The following is a 24628-nucleotide window of genomic DNA, read 5'->3' on the forward strand; positions in this document are numbered from 1 at the left end:
TGGTCCTTTCTCTAGGCATTTATACACACATTTTTGAAGCCACAGAAAGCATGTAGCATAGGAGTGTAGACTCTAACATAACCCCATTCAGGGGAAGAATCTGCCTCTGTCAATACTTAGTCATAAGTACATATATGTTCCCTGCTCTATATCCTGTTTCTGGACATATATTCCATAGGTCTATGACAGGATCTCCCCTGCAGTGCTATGTATGGGGACCCAGAGATGGAGCAGGAGATAAGGAAACACAGGGGAACAAATGTCTATGTAAATACAGCAACCTGAACAGATTAATCATAAGAACATAGTTCCAAATTAAAAAAAAAGAAACAGTATGAGCTTGAGCACAAAACCACTTATGTAAGTTTAAAGCAGGCATAAATGTCCTCATCTGCTAGAATATCCACACAACTCACAGGATTCCTGTGAAATGGATACAACACTTAACATAGTCCCTGTCACATTTTAAGCACTTAGTAAATATTCACTATTGTTAATTAGATAAAAAGAAGTTCACAGCATACTGTAAATTTTCTATGCCAAAATTTCACATTTACAGTGTCATTCTTTCTCCTAAAGGGCTTTCTTTTCCCTTCCTTAAAAAAAAAAAAAAAAAAAGATAAAAGAGATTGGAAAGCTATGTTCAAAATGCTTGCAGTGGTTACCTCTGAAGGGAATTATATGTGGGTTTTTTTGCTTATTCTCCTTGCTGGGCTATATTTCTACAACAAATATATATTACTTTGGAATGTTCTTTGGTCTTTCATCTTCCTTTCAATATGATTAATGACCAGAAAAAAAAAAAATAGAAACAACCTAAGAAATCCACCACTGGGGAAATAATTCAATTATAGTGCATACAAACAGCAGAATATTCCATAGCCCCTTTTTGTCAATGTGGGGAAATAGCATACTGTTGTCTGGGGGGAAAGCAAGCTCTGAGACTGCACAGAGATCCAAGAGGCCATGGATAACAGTGGTCAGCATGGATTCTGGTAGATTCTGGAGCCAGTCCACCTACTTCACATCCTGCCTGCCACTCAGACGCTGTTCAACCTAAGGCAAATCAGCCTCCCTGAGTCTCAATGCCCATCTGCAAAATGAAGGTTGACGATAGGGTCTTCCCTCATTCAGTTGCAGTAAATGAATGCAAAAGATGTAAAAAACAAAAACACCACACAGAAGGTCCACTAAAAGAAAGATGTGTGCGTTTTACCGATGTAAATTAACCCTCAATGAAGTTGACTGAAAAATACATGCACACACGCAAAAGGTCACATACGGTATTCTTCCATTTATATGAAATATCCAGAATAGGTACATCCTTAGAAATTGAAAGCAGAGTGGTGGTTGCCAGGGGCTGAAGAGAAGCGAGAGCGGAGCGCGACCGCTGAGTAGGCCTGGGGTTTCATTCTGGAGGGATTGTGAAGTTTCGGAACCAGACAGAGGTGATAGTTACATAACATTGTCAATGTACTGACTGCAACTGAATTGTTCACTTTAGAAAGGACTGATTTTATATTATGTGAATTTCACTGTACGAAAAAAATGCATGCAAAACAACATGTTTTATCAGAACATACCCAAGTGAAAAGATAACATAAACATTCAAGAAGGCTGAAAGGGGAAAAGGAATGAGGAAGGCGGAAAGCACAAATGAAAGCCAAAGCAAATGTGACACAGCATAATTCTGCTAAGAGCTCTGCCTGGCCTGCTGACGGCAGTGTGCCTTGAACAAAAGGGGGGCTTGCCTAAACCCTCCACACCTGGGGCCAACACATTGTCTTGGTTTGCTGCCTTTCTTCATTGCCCAAAGAAATGGTATTCACCTCTCTTCTTCATTTCTTAGTCTCTGCTATGTATCTTGGAGCTCTCTTCACGTGAGCACACACCATCCCTTCTGACTGTTCTGAAGCTCAAGGCATGTACCATGATTCACACTGTTTATGCAGTTTTTATGACTGGTTTGTATTTGATCATACATAATGTGCCAATTAGTGAGAATTTCATAATGAAGAATCAACACGGTATGCTCCTACCTATACCAAAATAAAACCCTATTCTGTAATAAGTTAATTTTAATTTTTTTAATTTTTTAAACGTCTTTATTTATTTTTGAGAGAGAAGAGAGACAAAATGAGAGAGGGGGAAGGGCAGAGAGAGAGGGAGACACAGAATCCCAAGCAGGCTCCAGGCTCTGAGCAGTCAGCACAGAGCCGGACATGGGGCTCAAACTCACAACCCACGAGATCATGACCTGAGCCGAAGTCAGATGATTAACCGACTAAACCATAAAGTGTCCAATAAGTTAATTTTTAGAGCTATTGTACATGCATCCTTCATAGCCAAACCCCTCCCGCAAACTACTTTTGTGATCACCAAACAGCCAGAAGATAGCAATGCCCCTCCGTCCATTTCCACGCCCTCCAAGCTGAGGGGGATTTATGGTGATTTTACAGGAAAAAGAAGTAAGTTAGCTGGATGGTTCATCACATGATTCTTTGCTCCAAGATGACCCTTCCCGAAGCCTGGTGACCGCCTGGCCTGGCTGTTTGGTATTAAGTTTAAAGACCTGGAGTTAGTTCAGAGGATACACACTGTGTTGTAGAAAATCCATGAAGTTCACCTTGGAGCTTCTGGCTCCTTCAACAACTATGCCAAAAACTCTGCACTTTCTGGATGTTTACCAAACCCCAAACATCAACATGTCACCTGCTCAATTACACTGTATCTAACAGACTTCTCTGGGATTTTGTTTTCATGAAAATAAACTAAAGGTCTGCCCTTTTTAATACTTAGTCACGAATGTCAGTTGCCTCAAGGTGACACAGGAGACAAGCGTGACATTTGTGAAGAAAGCCAGCTGGAAAGAATCATATACGGAACACACACATACATGCACACACGGAAACATCTCCTTCTGGGCTAAGGAAACATAAGCATTTTAGAAAAATAAAAAAAGCCTTTTATCAGAGTTGGGGTAAAGGTCATGTCCATGGTACTAGAGCGGAGGACAGAGCCACCTCTCAGACGCACTGTGCCCTGCTCTCATAGGACCTGCTAAAGAGGAGGGTCTGTTCCAGTGCCAAGTGTGATCTGGCATCTCTAAGGACTGGACAGTTATGCAATACAATTATTTTTTTGCACAGCATCCCTCCCACAGGGCATTCCAATAAGCTCGACAAAGGGAGTCATTCATGGACTTGATAAAAGCAAAGTAAGGAGAAACTTTGTAACATGAAGGAAAGACAGGAAATAAACAGTTGAGATGTGGAAAGGGCTCCCAGCACCTCCCTCCTAGGCTTTCATCTGCCCACCCAATCCACAGGACAGAGGCAGAAAAGAGGAAGGTAACCAAAGAAAGATGGAACAGGGAAGAATGAATGAAATCAGAGGCGACAGAGGACAGGCCTCTGTGTCCAGAGAAGGTACGTCCTCACTGTTGGCAAACAGTAAAATGATCTTCTGTCAACCGAGCTGGGATTGGTTTGGATTTTTGTTTTTGTTTTGTTTTTTGAGGCCAGCTATTGATTGTACTTGTTAAATAATAAACACAAGTCACAAAATATCTTCTTAATTTTATGACTTACCAGACTAATTTATTTTGACAGAAACAGAAGTGTGCCTACACACCAAAGCATAAGTTGTGTTTGGCTGTTTAAAGATCTCCTTGGAATCCTGCAAGAAATTCCTGGGTTGGGGGCAGTCCAGAAGAAAGGCCTAAATGTCCTTCTTCAGGGAGATGAGTCATCTAATGAAGTGGTGAGACATCATTCTTAGCTTGAGCAAACCTTACAGAAATATAAGTCCTTAGGCAGAGAAATTTTGTTGTAAGCCTCCTTCAAAAGAAGACATTGTCTTCTTTCAACCTTCTAAAGACAAAGCTGATTTGACCACGGTACCTCTTATTCATGGATGATCTCATGAACAGGAGAGGACTCTCATCATGTCTGCACCAGGCACTCCCCAGCAAGGTGAATACCTGCATAGTTCCAGGATGCTTTTCCCAACAAGGTCTGGGGACGAAGCTCTTTAAATAAAAAGTCAGCCTGGGTGCTTGCAGGGAGGTGGCTGGGCTAAGGTCAGCTCCAGCCCTAGGTTCTTAGCTGCAGATATGCTTGTCAGGTAAAGCAGACTTCTCTTAGGCCTGCTAGGACTATACTGCCACAAGGAACTTCCTTATGAATCTGAAGAAACTCCCAAAACCCAAACAGGTGATAATGTGCTTCACTGAAGCTCTAACAGTATCTTCAAAAGCATCCTACTCTCCCAAGGTATCCAAGAACATCCACAAAGGGTGCCTGGAATTCTTTGCCATACAGGGAACACATTCCATTACAGATCTAACTTGTTCAATATCCTATTGATTTTCATTATCATGGAAGAAGAGTCATAGATAGGTATAGATTTAGATCAAAGGTAGATAGGTATCTCAAAGCCGGTCCTGAAAACCAATGTGTTCTTAAAAGGGAAAAAAAAGGCATAACTACAATTTCAAGGTCAAGTCCATGATTTAGTGTCATGATTTAGTAGACAGACGCAGCTTACTAGCAGCAAACCATTTAAATTCCACCTTGAAAATACCAGGATATATAGGGATCATATAAACATCTTCTAATACTGTGTCATCTTTTCAACGTTTATTTATTTTTGGGACAGAGAGAGACAGAGCATGAACGGGGGAGGGGCAGAGAGAGAGGGAGACACAGAATCGGAAACAGGCTCCAGGCTCTGAGCCATCAGCCCAGAGCCTGACGCGGGGCTCGAACTCATGGACCGCGAGATCGTGACCTGGCTGAAGTCGGACGCTTAACCGACTGCGCCACCCAGGCGCCCCAATACTGTGTCATCTTTAAGGAGGCAACAAGTGAGGTTACTGGTATGGCTCTTGCTGATGGGAATCCTGACAGAAGACTGAAACAGCACCAGACCACATAACTTGGAAAAGGGTGCCACCGACTAGCCCTTGCTCTGCCCTACAAAGCCTTTCTCTTCAGGACACGAACACTGCTGCTGTTGCTCATTGAAGCCCCACAGGACAGTGTAGGTTTCTGTTTCATCATACGGAGGGTCCAAAAGCCTGCCCTGGATGTCCAAAGTAGGGAAGTCACCTGGAGACAACTACAAAAGCTGAGAAAATTCCCAGAAGAAATGTCAGGAAAAGTTCACTTTCACAGTGTCTACGTGTATCATCTTTTCCAAGAAACTGACTGGACAACATTTGACCATCAAAAATAGTGATCGGGGACTACAGACATACCACATGTACCAAGGTAAGGACAGAAGTGGAAATCCTCTACGCCCCCAGTTTACAGCCAATGCTCAACCCAGGTGGGCTCACCAGAGCAAGGGCCAGGTCACCTACAGAACATGACTCATGACAGAAATTCCTGACCATTAGACTGGAAGGACCGAGAGGCAAACTCAAAAAAGTGTCATGTTTCCCCAAAGGTAATTCCAGCCACCGAGAGCAAAGGCAAGAACACGGAAGAGACTTCTCAAAAAACTAAAATAAAATAAATAAAAGTGGGGAAAAAAATAAAAGCAGATTCCAAAAGGTCTAAAAGAGAGGCGGGAAAGCCTAAATTGGATAAAGAGAAAATAGTAGCACAGTCAAAAGACTGATGGTCACACAGCCATTCAATAAATAGGGACCAGCTCCCACCAAGTGGCAAGAGCCCTGTTAAACGTTACTCAGGATATAAACCTGGGGCGGACATGTTTTCTACCAGAGCAAATGAGCTTGTGCCCAAATAGCTGCACTATCCACCAACAGTTGATTTCCTCTAAGAACTACATGAATCAAGGATTTGGGATAGGCATTTGGGTTGAACCTTAAAAGATTCTCAGAATATATATTAGGAAAAAAAAAGAGAGATGCTTAGCATGCTGGAAAGTGGCCAGAGGGTCTACAAAGGCAAAAAGGTGATACTAGCCATTTATTTTCAGGAAATCGCACTAACGAGGAATAATGAAAGATTACTTGAAAAAGCACACTGGGACCAGATCATGGCACAGCTTAAATAATATTCAAAAAAAAGTGGGGGGGGGTGCAACCCACAGAGACCAGCAGGGCCAGGAGGAGCAGAGACACCTGGGCAAGCGGTGTCACTTGCTGTGATCACCGATGGCCCCTGCATCGAAATGAAACCAAACACAGAAGTACAAGACGTGGGATGACTGGTGCTCTTCTGTTCCTTGCCATCCACGACTATTTGTTTAGGAGAGAACACGTAATCAGTCTAACAGATAAGCAATGATCCCAGGGCCCCAGGAAGGCAGGCAACACACCAATCCCTGTGGAGCACTCCTACCTAGGCCAGGCAAAATCTCGATTTTCTTACCAGTCCTATGTGGTACCTAAAGCACTTTAGTAAGCCAATCATGTATCGTTATGTCAAGTAAGTTTCAAAGAAATTGTTTTTCAGATACTTTGGGTGTTTTCAGACACTTTCTATATACACTTAACCCAATTTTCTGGTTAGCTGCCATGCAGAGTACAGGTAAGTCACAATAGGGGGAGGGGGGTGGGGAAGGGGGGGGGACTTCCTCTCACCCCATGCTGAGATCTTCTAGCCCAGTCCTCTCCTGCCCCTCTTCCTCATAGACAGGAAGGTTTTCCCTTGGGCTTCTTTTACTCTCCTGCTACTAGCCCACAGAGGGTTGTTTGTAGGTCTCTTCTGTCCTCCACTGTCCAAATCCAATGTCAGATAGATGCTCTCCACAAAGAGAGCTTCTAGCCCAACCCTAATTTTCTCTCCAAGTGGTCTGCAGCAAGCAAGCACTCCTCTCTCAATACACACACAGACACACACACACACACACACACACACACACACACACACACACACCCCTTTGGTTTCTCCATTGCTTTCCTAGCAATCTGCATTGTCTTAAGATCCAGGCTTAGGAGCAAAAGAAGTCATTTCTTGGAATCAACCTTTAAGGGGCACCCGGGTGGCTCAGTTGATTCAGCATGACTCTTGATTTTGGCTCAGGTCATGATCCTGGACTGGGGTCATGGGGTAAAGCCCTGCATTGGGCTCCATGCTCAGCATGGAGCCTGCTTAAGAGTCTCTTGCTCTTCTGCCCCTCTCCCCCACTCACACACACACACACACACACACATACACACACTCTCTCTCTCTCTCCTTCTCTCTCTCTAAAATAAAAAATAAAAAAAAAGTTTAAACAGAATCAACCTTTAAAAAGATAAGACTGTGTTCATACCTTCACACAGACCATCCAGGCTCTTGCTTACCTTGGTGCGAGGAAAGAGGACAAGCTGAGTTTCTTTAAACTGTTTTTCTTGCTTTCATCTAGATATAGAGACAGGTAGAGAGATGGCTAATCTTGATTCACAAGCGTCCATTAAACTTTATCATGTAAGCATCTTTCACTTATCTTAGTGTGGTATGCACTTGAAAACATAATGGCACGTTACGGAGCATTCACACAGAAAAGAGAGGAAGAGTCGTCATTTCCTTGTGTACTTGAATAATCATGGTAAACAAGATTGTTCTTTGTTAACAATCTTCAATGTGAGAAAAAGTAATGGAATGAAATATTGAGGCTCAACTACCAACAGCAATAAATACCAAACAAAGCCTCTAAAGAGCTATGCAGGGACTATGCTATTGACTTACCTGGGAGGGAGGGTTCTCCTGGAACAAAGACTCTAAGCTGTGGGCAGTCATGGTTAAGAGTATGGACTTGAAAGAGAGGGAAACTGAATCGGACTTGCAATTGTTTTAAACCTCTGGGCTTTTGGGGCGCCTGGGTGGCTCAGTCGGTTAAGCATCCGACTTCAGCTCAGGTCACGATCTTGCAGTCCGCGAGTTCGAGCCCCGCGTCGGGCTCTGGGCTGATGGCTCAGGGCCTGGAGCCTGCTTCCGATTCTGTGTCTCCCTCTCTCTCTGCCCCTTCCCCGTTCATGCTGTGTCTCTCTCTGTCTCAAAAATAAATAAACGTTAAAAAAAAAAATTAAAAAAAAAAAAAAAAACCTCTGGGCTTTGGTTTCCTCACTGGCTTCATAGGAGTATAAAATGAGATGTGTGTGTAAACTCCTTGGTAGAGTAGCTATTATATTAATACAGCACTGATGAAGTGTAAGAGATGACTAACATGGGCACAGAGCTTTTCTCGAAAAGAGATGACACAAACAGGCAATGCCAGAAGAGATGTCAAAATCTCTTTCAACTGGATCAAGAAAAATAGATCATAAAATGAAGGCCAATATTTCTAGGGCAAGTTCTGGTTCTAAATAGTTCTCCGCTAAATATCTTAGTTTCTTTTGGATGTTAAAAAAAAATACCAAAAACAAAAACAAAATGAACTTCTTAAATTGCCAAAGATAATACAACTGTACATGTGTGCAATTGAGGAGATTGTAAGATTCTACATCCTGAGTCACTGACAATCAAACAGCACCTCCGAGTAAATCTAGGCTCTGTGGAAGGGGTTATATTTTAAATTGGGCCTTCACAGGAAAACCATAATTGGAAAACACTTTTTCAGCAAAAGGTAAAAAGTCTTTGACTTTGAGTGCTGAGCTGACAGAGCCAGAAATAACAGTTCCTTTTGTTTCCCACGTCCATTACTTTTGTATTAAAATTATTGTTTGTTAACTTGGTTAAATCATAGTGAGCTGCTGTTGATTTCAACACAGGGAGGCAAGTGAACACGTAAACAGGATGATGAGAAGTAGAAAATCCCACCAGAACCAGGATACCTTCGTTCAAAGGCACAACTCGGGGCGCCTGGGTGGCGCAGTCGGTTAAGCGTCCGACTTCAGCCAGGTCACGATCTCACGGTCCGTGAGTTCGAGCCCCGCGTCGGCTCTGGGCTGATGGCTCATGATGGCTCAGAGCCTGGAGCCTGTTTCCGATTCTGTGTCTCCCTCTCTCTCTCTGACCCTCCCCTGTTCATGCTCTGTCTCTCTCTGTCCCAAAAATAAATAAACGTTGAAAAAAAAAATTTAAAAAAAAAAAAAAACGAAACAACAACAACAAAAAAAAAATGGGGCGCCTGGGTGGCGCAGTCGGTTAAGCGTCCGACTTCAGCCAGGTCACGATCTCGCGGTCCGTGAGTTCGAGCCCCGCGTCGGGCTCTGGGCTGATGGCTCAGAGCCTGGAGCCTGTTCCAGATTCTGTGTCTCCCTCTCTCTCTGCCCCTCCCCAGTTCATGCTCTGTCTCTCTCTGTCTCAAAAATAAATAAACGTTAAAAAAAAAAAAAAAAACAAAGGCACAACTCGATTAAATTCACATCCTGGGGTCATTTGCTGATTTCTCAGAACAATGGTAAATTTAGTTACTGGGGAAACAAAAAAAACCATTGTTTCGTTTCATTATAACTCTTCCTTGTTGAAAGTTTAAACTGATTATCTCAGAATCCACAGTTTACATACAAGATGAAAGCATGATGCTAATACATGCATGTCTTTAAAAAGCCAGATGTGTATACATACACGCGTGCTGACGTATGTATTCAACTAATGCTAGCATTTAACCCATGTTTGTAGAGACAGCACTAAACTTCAAAAATTGTTTTTATCATGCGAATTATCCAGTTTTTTTTTTTTAATTTTTTTTTTTTCAACGTTTATTTATTTTTGGGACAGAGAGAGACAGAGCATGAACGGGGGAGGGGCAGAGAGAGAGGGAGACACAGAATCGGAAACAGGCTCCAGGCTCTGAGCCATCAGCCCAGAGCCTGATGCGGGGCTCGAACTCACGGACCGCGAGATCGTGACCTGGCTGAAGTCGGACGCTTAACCGACTGCGCCACCCAGGCGCCCCCGAATTATCCAGTTTTTATCAAAACATTAATTCTGGGCCGCCTGGGCGACTTAGCCGGTTAAGCATCTGCCTTCAGCTCAGGTCATGATCTCGTGGTTCATGAGGCTTCAAGCCCCACATCAGGCTCTCTGCTGTCAGTGCAGAGCCCGCTTCAGATCCTCTGTTCCCCTCTCTGCCCCTGCCCTGCTCGCTCACTCTGTCTCAAAAATAAACATTAGCCCTATTAATCTCTCACTACATTCTGTCTTGAAACAAACTTTACAACACACAGTGGGTGGTGGGAACTTAACAAACTGGATTTGAAATCCCTTCCTTTAAGATTCTGACAATAACTATATATGACATGCTACTAACAAAAGACAGAAGGACTTTGGGGATGGGGCGATCAGCTCTAAATTTTGGTTACACACCTCCACCAGGCAATTACCTCACTGGGGTGCAATCAGTTCTGTTTTCCCCTGTAAACTTTTCTAAGTCTCTCAAGGTCAGACCCCAAAAGCAGCTTCCTCTAAATCACCAAGATGCAGCAACATGTGACACACACTGGAACTCAACAAACACAAAAAACGGATTGTCAACCCATCCTGTGATCAAGTAAAAGCAGGGAGGTATAAAACCTGACCTGTGGCCAGCCCACAGCTGCTCAGGTCTTTCTGAAGAATAGACTCATCCCTCCCCCCACCCACTTTTTCATATTCTGAGATGCATGGTCCTACCTTCTCCAAAACGTGAGGAATAACTTTCTTAACAGACACAAAGGTTCGTACTACCTGACAGGAGATTCCAGGATATTACAGGATTGTTCAGAGAGGGGTACATTTGTGTGTTTTCTTTTTCTTTTTTTTTTTCCTTTTAAATGTTGAATAGTCTGCTGTTTAGACTGAATTTTTTTAGTCTGGTTTCAATGTTAGGAAGTATATGAGCAAAGCCCTATGGTTTTCTCTCTTTTACGATGAGACGTAGGAGTCCGCTGCCAGAATTCTGTGTTCTTTATAGATGTCAACACTTAGCATTAATGTTCATAACATTTTCAAACCTCCCCACATCCCCATCACGGACTTAAGTATACGGCAGGCCATGGGGATTGCTGCCTTATGCAACAGATTTATTGACTAAATTTTTATGTACTTTGTATGGTAAGAAAGAGATGAGTGGATGAATAGAGGGCATTTTTAAAAGATTCCTGGTCCTCTCACAGAATCTCCAGAGCCCTTTGTACCAATACAGTAGTATTAATTTATTTGGAGGACACATATTGTCTGTGCGTTTCCTATTTATGAATGCTTAAATTAGTGCTTGAGTTACCATAAAACTACTCTTTTAACAATACAACCTATTAAAATATTATTTATATTATGTAAAAAATTATCTAGTAATTATCTAGTTTTTATCTAGTAATAAAAATAGATAATTATCTAGTTTTTATCTAGTAATAAAAAATACTAGGAGAAAGAAAGTTTACCTGAATGACCACATAACAGGTGTTCAAATTTATATAATGACAGTGAATTCTCCAAGTCAGTGAATCCTCAATTACCCACAGCAATGGAAAGGTACGCTGGTGTGAAAAGTACAAATAATTTAAAAGCACTTCACATGCTGAGGACTTTCTACATAAAACGGAGATACCTGAACCTTCCTCATGGTGTTACCGTGAGGACTAAATGAGCTACAAAAATAGCTCCTCAGTGCTAATTGCTATAATTACGATCATCATCTTCATTATTGATTACGCATTATATTATCCAGCAAGGCCAACATGATGGTCCTGATTTTGATGATGAACCACCATGAAGCACAATGAGGCCAAGGAACTGGCTCCCGGTCACAAAGCTGGAAAATGATGCCAATGGAATCTGAGCCCATGTCGGCCTGATGTGCAAGTTTCAGCCCAACTACCATGTGATGCTGCTTTAAACATAGGGGCCTTTCAGGGTGCCTGGGTGACTCAGTCGGTTAAGCGTCTGACTTCGGCTCAGGTCATGATCTCACAGCTCGTGAGTTCGGGCCCCATGTCTGTCCGAGCTGTGCTGACAGCTCAGAGCCCGGAGCCTGCTTCAGATTCTGTGCCTCCCTCTCTCTCTGCCCCTCACCGACTCTGGCTCACGTGCTCTTTCTCTCAAAAATAAACATTAAAAAAAAAAAAAATAGGGACCTTTCCTCTAGAAACTAACTCTACTGATAGCTCGAGAAATCCTAAAGGCAGGTCAAATAGCAAAAGCAGGGAAGCGATTTGCAACCAGAGGTCACTGGGTTCACATCCAGCTGTGTGACCTTCAACAGATTATGTGATGGCCCACGTCTCTACTTCCTGATGTGTACAATTGGGATAATCATACCAATCCTGGCAAGAATGAGGTAAGCATGGCACATAAAAGATGTCAAGTACTCAGGCCAGGCAACACACAGCAGGTCCTCCAGGAAGTCTCAGAAGCATCCTGTCAGCTTACACTGCCCTTACATGGCCTCAAGTCTTCCAGGTAGAGAGGAGAATAGGAGAATTTTAATTGCCAACGTTTTTCTTCAAAGATCACTAGATCTCAGGAGATACAATAAAATTCTCCCCAAGAGTCAAATAACTTCATTACCTGTAATTTTTCTTTGGTCATATGCAATTTCATACACATGTATCTTTTGCCTCTATGTACATAAAGAAAAAAAAACGATGTAACAGTCACATATTCTATATATAATCATATTTACATACACTTTGACACTTCCAAAGGGAGAAAGAACATAATGAAAATTAAGCCAAAGTTGAAAAGAACGGGAAATTCTTGAAAAAACAAAACAAATCCACTTTCCTATCATGCTACAAAATAACAGAAAAAGCCGCCACCCATACACCAGAATTTAAAAAAAAAAAAAAAAAAAAAAAAGGATAAAGGGACATAGATCCAAAAGAAAAGATGGCTAAATTTTTTATTTAAATCTGGTAATCAGATAAACAGTCAAATCTATAATACAGCAACATGTAAGAAAATTCACTTTATTATTTCACAAAATGAAAACCAGGGCATCTGGGTGGGTCAGTGGGTTGAGTGTCCAACTCTTGCTTTCACTTCAGGTCATGATCTCACAGTTCGTGGGATCGAGACCCGCATCAGGAATTCTGTCTCCCTCTCTCCCTGCCACTCCCTTGCTCGAGCTCTCTTTCTCTCTCAAAATAAATTAATAAACTTAGAAAAAAAGAAAACCAAAGAAAGCACATTTATAAATGTACTCTAAGCCAGGCCCTAGGTGATTTTCAACTCGCCACCAAAGCAATCAAATAGAGATTAACATGCCTATCAGCTAAAACCAAGCTGTCAAAATGAAAGCTTTAAATTACGCATGTCCTTACCAAAAAGTATTTAAAAGATTTTTCTCGGAAAAAATAAAAAGCATTGCACAGACTTTAATAATGTTTAATTTTGCTTATGTGCTAAGAGGCATTTTTAAAGCAGATTAAAACACCGAATTCAAGACCACCAGAAGAAACTTTCCAAATTGAAATAAGACTATTTGGTCGCTATGCTATTCATCTATCTTTTACCCAACAAAAATTCCTACAAAATGATAATCAAAACCTTTTGGTAAACAGGAGCTTAAATGCTGCCTTTCAAATCAGATTACATTTCAAGTGATCTGAAACCAAATTGAGACAGCATTTTATGAGCACGGTTCTCATTTTTAAGAGGAATAGGGAAACTGCCCTTTGAGATGCTGAGAGACATGGGCACCAAGGTCAAGGGCTCAGGAATTCAAGAGTCACCAAAACATTCAACCCACTAGCCACTACTTTGAAGGAGAAGCTGACTGGGGTTGAGGAAGGAGGAGAACAGGAAAGAAAAGGGGGTGGGGGATACTTGATTGTGACCCTTAGGAAGAAAACAAAGCAGCTTAGAGAAATATAAACAACTCTTCATCTCTGAAACACTGGGGTGCCAAATACCTAATAAAATTAGGGAGGACCAGATACTCTTCCTTTCAGAACTGTACCATCATAAAGAGGATGAAATATTCCATAGGACATTTAAGTCCATCAGAAACGGCAAGACCATACCTCATGATCCAGGCATTGGTATTTCAGAATTGAAAACCATTTACTACTGAGACAGGGCACAAGTTTTCCCAATTTACTCTATGGGGGAAAAGGAAAGTTGTGTCCCAGGGAAGTATATACTGACTTAAAAGAATAAACTGCTTCTTAAGTTCATCACAAGTATATATATTTATGTAACAAAGTGTATGTGAGTGTGTGTGTGTGTGTGTGTGTGTATTAACAAAAAAAAGTACGTTAATCAGGATTACATTCTGGATAGGTCACTAACCTAAGAGCAAAGTTATATAAACACCAACTCATGGCGCCTGCCACCCCCAAGTTCCCTTCCTAGGTAGGAGCTTCCCATGTTTTACCCTTGTCCAAAGAGGCCACCTGAGCTGGCAGCTGTCCTATGCAGGGAGTCTGGTAAAAACTGGATTCTCAATCTTTGGCATCAAAATTGGTAAATAAAGAGAAAACCTAGCAATTAGCAGCCATAGCTATGGCCAAAAGGGAAAGGGTTGAAAAGAGAAGCTTTAAGGGCTAGGACAGGTATGAATGAGCCAAAATTCTGACCCAGCAGAAACCACGGGACAGAGGAGAGAGAAGCGAGCAGACAGGGCAAAAGCAGACTCACCCCGACTGGCTAAATCACACCAACATTAGAGGATTCTGAAGTGAGGACCCAAAAATTCCCGCTGCTCAGGTCTTGTCCACTTACATGGCTCATGAGAACACTGCAATTCCCCAAGAGCCAGGTGCTCAGCTTTTCCTGATGGCTACAAAACCCTGGGGTTATGGAGGACATTCCTGTCCCCATATTCCCACATCTGTCTTCATAGAGAATGTCCCTATTACTCAGGGGTATAACTTAAGTGAGTCCTGGGTCCTTGTAACCAAAAGAGTAAATCAACTTTGTTACATTATGCAATCCAAACTTTTCACCAATTCAGAAAAACCTTTCCATAAATTTGTTCACAGTAATAAACTTCTTGACATTTCATTTTTTTAAGTGCATGAGGTAATGCAACTTTTATTTCCCAAACTTAGATGACAATTTTTCTCTTTTCCGCTCTGTGACCACCCCACCCCATCCACCATTTTCTCCTCCTGATCTTAGATTTTTCAGGTCTGGGTCAACAGGGGAGAAGGCAAGATGCCTTCTCAGTCTAACTCCTTTCTACCTTTAAAGCCAGAAAGGGGAGCAATTAATGTAACAACTGGAAGAAATTTCCACAGTACCTATCAAAAATACAAAAGTAATACCATTTGTCCCTGCAAACCCACTACTGGAAATCCACCGCACAGGATTATGGAAACCTGGAGACAACCAAGAAGTTCATCAGTAAAAGATTGGTTAGATAAAGTAATCCACAGAACAGAAATGGACCTGGAATTGAAATAAGAATATTTAAATATTTAACCATAAATAATAAAATATCTTTAGATGAGGTAGAGAGCTATGAGAAATGATCTAGGAATGACAGCTGTGGATATTTGTAATGTGTATATTTTACTACACGTACATACAGAAGATACCCAGAAGTAAAATACACATGTAATACATATTACTACTCTATGGAAGTAAAAATTATTAAGTGTAGAGTAATATGCACAGTTACCACATTACATGAATAATAATTAAATGTTGGAAAAAAATCTATGGGCATATGTATACAAAGAAAAACATCCAGAAAGATACACACCAAACTGACCATGGGCGGGGGGGGGGGGGGGGGGGGGGGGGGGGGGGGGCGCGGCGGGTATAACTCTGGGAAATGAAAACTGAGGGTTGTTATTTTCACCCTACTAAAGTATTTTTTATATCTTTGTAATTTAAAAACTTTAATGAAATAAAGGCTGGTCAGGCCAATAGCTATTTCATCCTTTCACTGAAAATGCTATAAAATCCTTGAAGCTTTTTACTTGCCAAAAAGACCAAAAAAATTCAACATTCAGATCATCAAATTAAATTCCTAAAGATTCATTTCTCCCTTATACCCATGAAATCAAAGAGCTGGCACTACAAAAAGATAACATATATTTAGCAAATCTAAAAAATTCTCATACTGTCAGCTCTAGGTCTGATATGAAAGGTCAAGGTGAAATCTAAAAGTCATTACTGTGTTCAACACACCCTCAATGAGAAAGTTACTTATTCTTAAGTTTCCTCCATTCCAGAGCTTTCTGTAAAATGTTTTCACTTGCAATCAGAAAAGTACCAAATAAGGTAGATCCATAGCACCCAAAGGGCAAAGGGCAAATAACTGACACTTCTAAGAAATACTAAATTGCAATGTAGACATTTAGATTGTAACCGTATTCTGAAAACACGTAAGTGTAAGAAAAATACATACATATAGTCTGTCCAGTGATCATAAAGTATGCTTGACTTTCAGTGTGTGTCAAATTTTTGAGAAACAAATCACTTTTGCCAAGCAAGTATTAATCTGCCACTGGTTTATTTTCTTTCTCAAAACAAATGAAATGTGAAAGCACTGAGAATGCGAAGACATATCAATCTCCAAAAAAATCAATTTATACTCCTTTTTTTAAGTCCTATCCCATGTCAACTTACACCAAAAGTCAAACACTACCTAGCTGGTGGACAATAAAGGCTCGTCAGGCCAACAGCTGGTGGACAATAAGGTAACTGGTGGATTTTCTCCCCTTTTCACTCATCTGCATTATCCAAATTTTCTACATATTATTTGTATAATATTTGGAAAGTTTAAGATAAATAAGCTTGGAGGTTTTTATAACTCAGAGGTTTAGGTAATATCCTTCTCTCAATCTTTCTTCCCTTTGTGAGAAAGGGGTGTGGGCCAACCACAGGAAGGACATCCCACACATCTAATCCACGTACACATCTATCTCCCCCTTTAGAATAAACAGAAGTCTGTAAATTTATAACGACAATACTCAGCCCTCTTCCCACATCTAAAAGCATATGATATTTCATAAGTGCTTTTACCAGGAAGACTGCAATTTGATAAATGGTATTACTTGCACATCTCCCATCCATCATTTCTGCCATTCATATATGATAAACTAAAGAAAACGGGCAAATTCTGCCAATAACTATTACTGGATTTCTAATCTTTTTATCCTAATAGGATGGCAGTTCTTTTTTGAAAACTGATTATAAAACTGGCAGTAAAATATTGCTGGATTGACTTCAAAGTGAAGAAACTTCCATAATTATGTAAGCAACTATCTACACTTAAACTGAGTGATGCAGAGACAACATGTTATTTTGGGGGCTATGATAGATCTGGTTCACTGACTTCTAGATGGCAGGAGAAGTATATACGTGCGTGCAGACAATCTATATTTTTAATGTGGTGTTAAGTTCTAAGAAGGGCAGTCTGGAATAAAACAACTCAAGGCTAAAAAGGATCAGATGCATTACACACACACACACACACACACACACACCCCTTCGCCCTTCAAATGTCATATTAGACTCAACACCTTTAGACTATTTAGCAAATTATATATTTCTAAAGCCACTTTTCTAACAAAATAGTTCACACAGCACATTAGTTTATGAAACCCATAATCAATCACACTATAACAACTGGGATGAAGGTAGTTGAGCAATTAGCTCCCCCACCACAAGTTAAAAAGGAAAGTTCAATGAATATCAAACATTGTCTATTCATCACTCTTGAGCTAAATAAAGTTGTTGTGGTAGAGACTTTGCAAAGATGGCAATAAGAATCCCTCCCATGTCTATATACATGTCCTTTTGCCATGTGATTTTACCACTATGCCCAACAAGCAGGGAAATGGATTTCCCTTCTCCTTGAATCTGAGTGGCCCTGTGATGTGAATGAGGCTGAGTGACACGGGGTGAGTACCAAGCCCAGGCCTCAAGAGCCCTTGAGACTCCGTCCCTGCAAACTTGGAATGCTGCTGCAGCCAACAGATAAACTATAGGGGAGCCTCCTTGAGAATGAGACAGCAGTGGACAAAGGGCCAGCCGACAGCCAGCACCACACACGAGCGAGACCATCTTCAAAGACGTAGCCCCAGCCCAGGTCGCCATAAGCTCGGCAAGACCAGCAGACCTGCCCAGCCCAGCTGAGCCCAAATTGCCAACCCACAGAATTGTAAGCAAATAAAATAGCCATGGTTTTAAGCCACTAAGTTTTGGGGTGGTTTGTCACACAACTATACATAGCCGATACAGAGACCATCAGAATCCACACCAAACCTTCCAGTTTGTCAGAGGCACCCCTGAAGGCAAAGCTTTAAATGAGGCGCCCACCTCAACAAGACGTTGCCACCAAATTTTTCTGGGAAGAACTATATTGTCCCTCCTTGCCTTGACACCTTGCTGGACTCCTGCGAATTTTATACTTGGATATGCCTCTGAGTTCTTTGTCTATCTCTTACCCCTGCTCAGATCTGAGGTCTGTTGCTGCCTTGTGCTAGTCTCCGGCTTTACAGATGTGATCTTGGAATCCTACTCCCCTCTACCATGCCTCCTCAGTCCACCATCAGCTTTTGCTTTTGCTATCCCTACCTCTAGACACACAGCTCCTTGTAGTCTCGATCCCATCACTTCTATGAACCGGTGATGCCGAAAGTCTGTTTAAAAACAGTGACTTTAAACAACCCACAGCACTGTTCAGGCTAGAATCATTCTGCAAGATTAAATTATTATTCCAATAAAGCCACAACTGTTTAAAACAGTTTCTGGAAATATCTTAAGAGCAATTTAATGTCACATTAGGAATCAGTCTCATTTCTTCACAGGAGGGCTGATGGAAATGGGTAACTTTTAAAATTTAAAATGAAATGTAGCTGTAAAGTCTAAGTGGATACCCTCCCACCATGTCTCCTTAAAAGAAGTAATACTTCTTGTGTAAATAAATTAATGTGATCAATTTTAAAGTCAGTCATATCCCATAAAGATTACCTTTCATAATTTTGGCATTCTCTTTCTTCCAAGTAGTTCCAAGAGACAAGGGAGTATTTAATTTTTAAACAACTGTACACAGCTGAAAACTACTCACTCTTCATATGGTAGACTAAATGTGAAATAACAAGCAAAACAAATGCTTGGGACTTTTACCTACTCTAGTAACTGCACACCAGACACCTGCCTTTAAGATTATTTAAGCAAATAGGGGCAGCTGGGTGGCTCAGTTGGTTAAGCGCTGACTTCGGCTCAGGTCATGATCTCACGCTTCACGGGTTTGAGCCCCACGTCGGGCTCTGTGCTGACAGGTTGGAGCCTTGAGCCTGCTTCAGATTCTGAGTCTCCTTCTCACTCTGCCCCTTGCTACTTCTATGAAAACAATCAGGAAGATAGCTATAAATGAACTCAGAAGCTCATTATCTCTTAGGTCTAGAGATGGTCACTTTTTAAACAAGTGAGGAGTATTTATTTTAGTAAAGATAAACAATCTAGCCCCTGATCTTGACTTATGCCAAAAATATTCCTCTTCTTAAGTGAGTCCTAGTGATCACAATCTGAAACTACACAGAGACACTTCTCCTAGCCCTATTTCAGCCTCCCAAGTGCCCAGGAAAGGTGCCATATTAAAACGGTTTCCACAACAACCCTTGTTGAAGGTCAGGCACTAGAGTCAGGGCTCCAGAAATCTGAAAGGGCACATACAAGGAAAAATTTTAAAGGATTACATAGTAAAATACTCTGTTATGGACTCAGTTACCCAAGGGACATCAAACATGAGAAAGCACAGACTGTTCCTGAATTGCCCAAAATTAAACCTAATCTCCCTACACAGATTTTTTCACCCCTCAGTCACGAATTCTCTCTCCTTCCTTACAAAGCAGGTATCCTACCCAAACAGTGGTTACTGAGTGTGAATTTGTTAAGGTGCTGACTTAAACACTGGATGTCTTCTATTCTTTGTAATATAGAACTTCGGTTAAACCATCTTTTAGTGACTGAAATACCAAATTGTTTTAAACTCAAGAGAAAAGAAGGGTCCATGATTCAAACTCACTATTTAATTGACTAAAATTGACAGACGTATTATTTTTCTAAGGTCACAACTCCTCTGTAATTTTATTTAAAAAAAAAACAAACCCTAGTCAGTTCTTTCTTCGTAAATAAAATAAACTGAAGTGATACTGTCTAGCACATCCAACTCCAGACTCTGAAGTGATTTCTTAAGGAAAAATAACATTTTGATACTTCTGAAAATACTGGATTTCATTTGGGAGGACTCTCTATGTTTACAATTACAAGAACATCCCTGAATGAGTTAAGTGGGTAAGATAAAAACTCACACTTCAAAACCATCCTCCCTACGTCAACAGGGGTATCTATTTCACCCACACCACAAAAAAAGAATAACTGTTCTTCTGAAAATATGAATCAATTAGCTTTCAAATAGAGCACAGAGTGAAAACAAAAGATTTTTTTTAATAGGGTGTAGCATTGCCTGTCTTTGTGTACCTCTGAGTCAGTGGCAATGCCTTAGTATGTTATCGGGAGGTGGCCTCACACTTTTTACAGCCATCACAATATTTAGTCATTTTCTGAACATTTCAGAGAAATTATCATCCAGTGCGGCCCAATAAAACATTTTGCAGTGGGTGATGGAAACAGTCTATATCTGAGCTATCCAATATCCTTATACAATAGTGTGGATTACAGAGTTAAAGTTAAACAAAATCCGGTTCTGCAGCTGCACTGGCCACAATTAGCTACTGGGCACTTCAAATGTGGTTACTAAGTGAGGAACTATATTTTTTAAAAGATTTTTTAGAGCAGTTTTAGGTTTACAGCAAAAGTGAGAGGAATGTAGAAATTTCCCATATATTTTCCCTCTGCCCCCCCACATGCATAGCCTCCCCCATTATCAGTATCCCCCAACAAAGTGGTACATTTGTCACAACTGATGAACCTACACTGGCACATCGTTTTCTCCCCGAGTGCACAGTTTACACTACAGTTCACTCTGGATTCTATACATTCTATAGGTTTGGGGAAAAGGATAACATGTATCCATCCTTATGCTATCACATGGAGCGGTCTCCCTGCCCTAAACATCTGTGCTCTGCCTGTTCATCCCTCAACCCCCCCCCCCAAAATTATTTAATTTCCATGCGTTTAAATTGAAATAGCCACACGTGGCTACTGGCTGTCATAACCGACAGCCAAGGACACGCCAAGAAATGAAGGAAAGCTGTTGCTGCTGTGACCACGACAAAGCACAGCCTGGCAGAGGGGACCTGACTGTAGTGCAGAAACTTTGCTCCAGCTAATGATCAGCCCTGAAGTTCATCTACTTCATATGTTTTCTTCACCCATCACCCTGCTCCTCCTTAAACTTCTACTTTCCAACATACCCATCCATGCCCCAACTCCACCTCAATGATAAAGTTACAATACAGTCTGTTTTTTCTTACTGTTTATTTATTTTTGAGAGAGAGAGAGAGAGAGTGCACGCACACAGAGGGTCCAAAGTGGGCTCTGTGCTGACAGCAGAGAGCCCAACGTGGGGCTCAAACTCACAAACCATGAGATATGACCTGAGCCGAAGTCGGATGTCTAACTGACTGAGACACTTAGGTGCCCCAACAACTCTATTTTAACAGAGCAGGCAAAAGATGATGATTGAAATGAAATGACTTTGGAGCACCTGAGTAGCTCAGTCAGTTGAGCGACCGACTCTTCATTTTGGCTCAGGTCATGAACCCAGGGCTGTGAGATTGAGCCTCGCATCAGGATCCACACTGAGCATGGAACCTGCTTAAGATTCTCTCTCTTCCCCTGCCCGCTCTCTAAAATAACAAAATAAAAAATAAAAAATAAAAAAATGAAGCGACTTCATGTTTATACACCACCATGTTTTATTACACATTAAATAAAATACCCTGATAAAGAAATACATATAAAGATCAGTTTAACACCTCTAAAGAAATAAGATTTTTACTATGGTAGTTAGTGGTAAATACGTTATGTATAGATATGTACTCTATTAAAATAGTAGTTATAAAGCTGAGTTGATAATATGTCTAACCTTCCTTCTCACTAATGATGAATCAACGTGATATAAGTAGAAAAAAAATACTGAACTAGGCAAGAATCACAAGCCTGAGATTCTAAGGCCTTGTGGGCCAACAGTTAAAAAAAAAAAGTTGAAGAACTTAGGCCACCAAAGTCTTTAGCTATAAAACAAAGGAGCAGGAATGGATTTTCTCTTCAGTCTATTCCAAAATTAGATTTCCTGATTCTGTATTCTTAAGCCATTCCTCACTTACGAGGTGACTTACAAAAAAACCAGCAGTGACCTATCATTCCTTCCCCTGAGCACTCTCTCCCCCTGCTTTCTTGAGTCACTCCGTAATTAAGCAAAGGGAATGGTGACGTTGTCAATTAGGAAGGAGAAGAAGGGAGGGGAAGGGAGGGGAAGAAAGACCAGATAATTCAAATTAAAATGTAAGTAATACAAAATAGGCCAACAGGCACCAATCCAGAAAATACCATCTTTTTCCAATCCCCAAACTAAACAGGCAAACAGGAAAGCAATTGGGATGCCCCTTGTTACAAACCCCGGTAAAAATTGATCCTACCAGTCCAAAACAAGAGCACAGATTCCTCTAAGACCTCAGAATTATCACAGATCACTGGCTTCCAAAATACTTCCCAAATGAAGACTCCTGGCTGGCTCAGGCAGAAAAGCATGTGACTCTTGACTTCAGGGTCATGAGTTCAAGCCCCACGTTGGGGGCAGAGTTTACTTAAAAAATAAATAAATAAAACTAAACTTAAAAAAAAAAAAATACTCCCCAAATGAAGATCTACCACTCACATGGCAGAAAGTCACCAATATTTACTTACCATACTATTTCTTCCAGTAAATAGCCCTAGCAGTGACTAATGCTGGGAAACCTAAACCCTAAAATTGTCACCAAAATGTACTTATATCTAAGGCAAGAATGGAATGAGCAGCCCCATTCCTAGGCCTCTGAGAGTTATACTAAATATCACTTCCTGGAAGAAGTTTCAAAATAAAATATTCTATCTTAAAATGATGTTTTCCCACATACAATTGGTTTTAAAAGTCAATTTATCTAATTCTTCCATATCCAAGAAGTTTCTCAAAACTAAACTATAGCTTATTCTCAAATAACTGGCAAGTGAAAAGAAATGTGAAATACTTCAGCATTTACTCACATCAGATTCCAAAGTGTTTATCCAAATCAATTCTAGAACTAAAGCATAGCCAATCCACTCTCTAAAGAGCAGCTATTTCTCCTCAGCTTCCTTGTTAAGCCAAGTCTAACATGCCTTTCTAATTAACACAATGATTTCTTCCCTCATATCGAAACACTGACCAATGAATGGCAGATTTGCAAAAAGAAACGCTCATAAGACTGGAATCACCATCTTGAAATTGCTTTGGTGTAATTTTAAAAACACTGTCCCAGAGAAAAATGTAAAACTTTATAGGATTACATGAAGAATTCTATTTAAACAGGAAAAAAAAAGCTTTCCCAATAAAGACACCATAGAGGAATTATAACACCTACTAGGTTGATTCTGACGTAAAAAGAAAAATGGTCTATCGTCTTAGCCATATCCTGTCCTATCCGCACAAATCCTATTACCCTGGGTCCCTTATTATTTATAAAAATACAACCCCTGCCATCGTAACAACCTTTGAAAACCACCTGCCCTGATGTTCTGTTCCTGTGTTTCACTTACATCCTTGATCTTCTCCCAACAGTCCTGATTTCTACACAGCAAGAGGCCCCACAGAACTTTAAGGTTGGGTTATATATAAATACGTAAACAGGAAGAGAGAAGTCATGGGTATGCTCAAGAAAGGAAAGTTCTAGAAAAGAGGAGACCAGTACTGGGACCTCCCTTTCCCGCTCTACAATGCCTAAGTAAAAGGATGCCACACGGGGTAGGAGGCCGCGGGCCCTTAACCTGGAGAGGCCATCCCGCAGTCCAATGACCTCAGGAGAGCCAGGCCACTGCACGCCTGCCTACCTGCACAGTACAGGCAAGCGGAAGCACTCAAATGCTTACTCTTCATCTGGGAGGATTAATGAGCTAATTTCTACAGAGCCCTTTAAGCTGATTGGCCCTAACGTAACTAAATAAGCAACATCGTCAACCACAGGCAAGATCAAATCTTGAGGATCCAGGGAGGCAAATTTTTAGAAGTCAGGCAACGTTCCCCTTATGTAAGAAAGTAAGGAGTGTTTGTCCCCAGAGTTCAGACTTTAATCCAGAAAACATTTATCAAATACTTAATACGAGGTGTGGAGTATGGAGGCTAGAGACGCTGTCCTCACAAAGGAGTTAACATCCAGCACCCTAATGGGCAAAGAAGCGACCAACTTGCATGCAGTGTGAGGACTGCCAGGGGTAAAATACCCAACAGAGCAAAGGAAAAGGAGGCTTAAGGGCAGAGACTGTGTGAAGAGAAATCATTTATTCCAGGTCTTAACAGGGAGGCCAGATCAGGGTGTGTTCAAATGAACATGCATCAAGCTATATACATTTATGATATGTACACTTTTCCACATGCATGTTATACTTCAATAAAGGTAAAAATGAAAAGGAGAGACAGTGTTCTCTGTTAAATACATGAAAACTGAACGGTAGGGTGTGAAATGGTGTTTGAAACAGAGTGAAAACTTGCCTCTCAAGGCTAGGAAAGCATGAAGCATTTCAAGAACGGCAAAAGGTTCCCACTGGCTGGGAGTCTGTCTGCAAATGAAAATGACAAGGAAGGTCTGTCCGCAAAAGGCGACAAGAGACAATTCCCAAAAGGCCTTAAACACCATGCTTAGAGTTAACCT

The 24628-nt window shown here is 41.1% G+C and overlaps 1 protein-coding gene across 4 annotated transcripts in view; it reads right to left on the reverse strand.

Moving 5' to 3' along the window:
- The window catches only part of STK39 (serine/threonine kinase 39), a 324651-nt gene that overhangs the window by 280364 nt on the left and 19659 nt on the right, over window positions 1–24628 (reverse strand). The gene's annotated exons all lie outside the window — the stretch shown is intronic.

This window comes from Leopardus geoffroyi, chromosome C1, assembly GCF_018350155.1.
Source record: "Leopardus geoffroyi isolate Oge1 chromosome C1, O.geoffroyi_Oge1_pat1.0, whole genome shotgun sequence".
NCBI lineage: Eukaryota > Metazoa > Chordata > Mammalia > Carnivora > Felidae > Leopardus > Leopardus geoffroyi.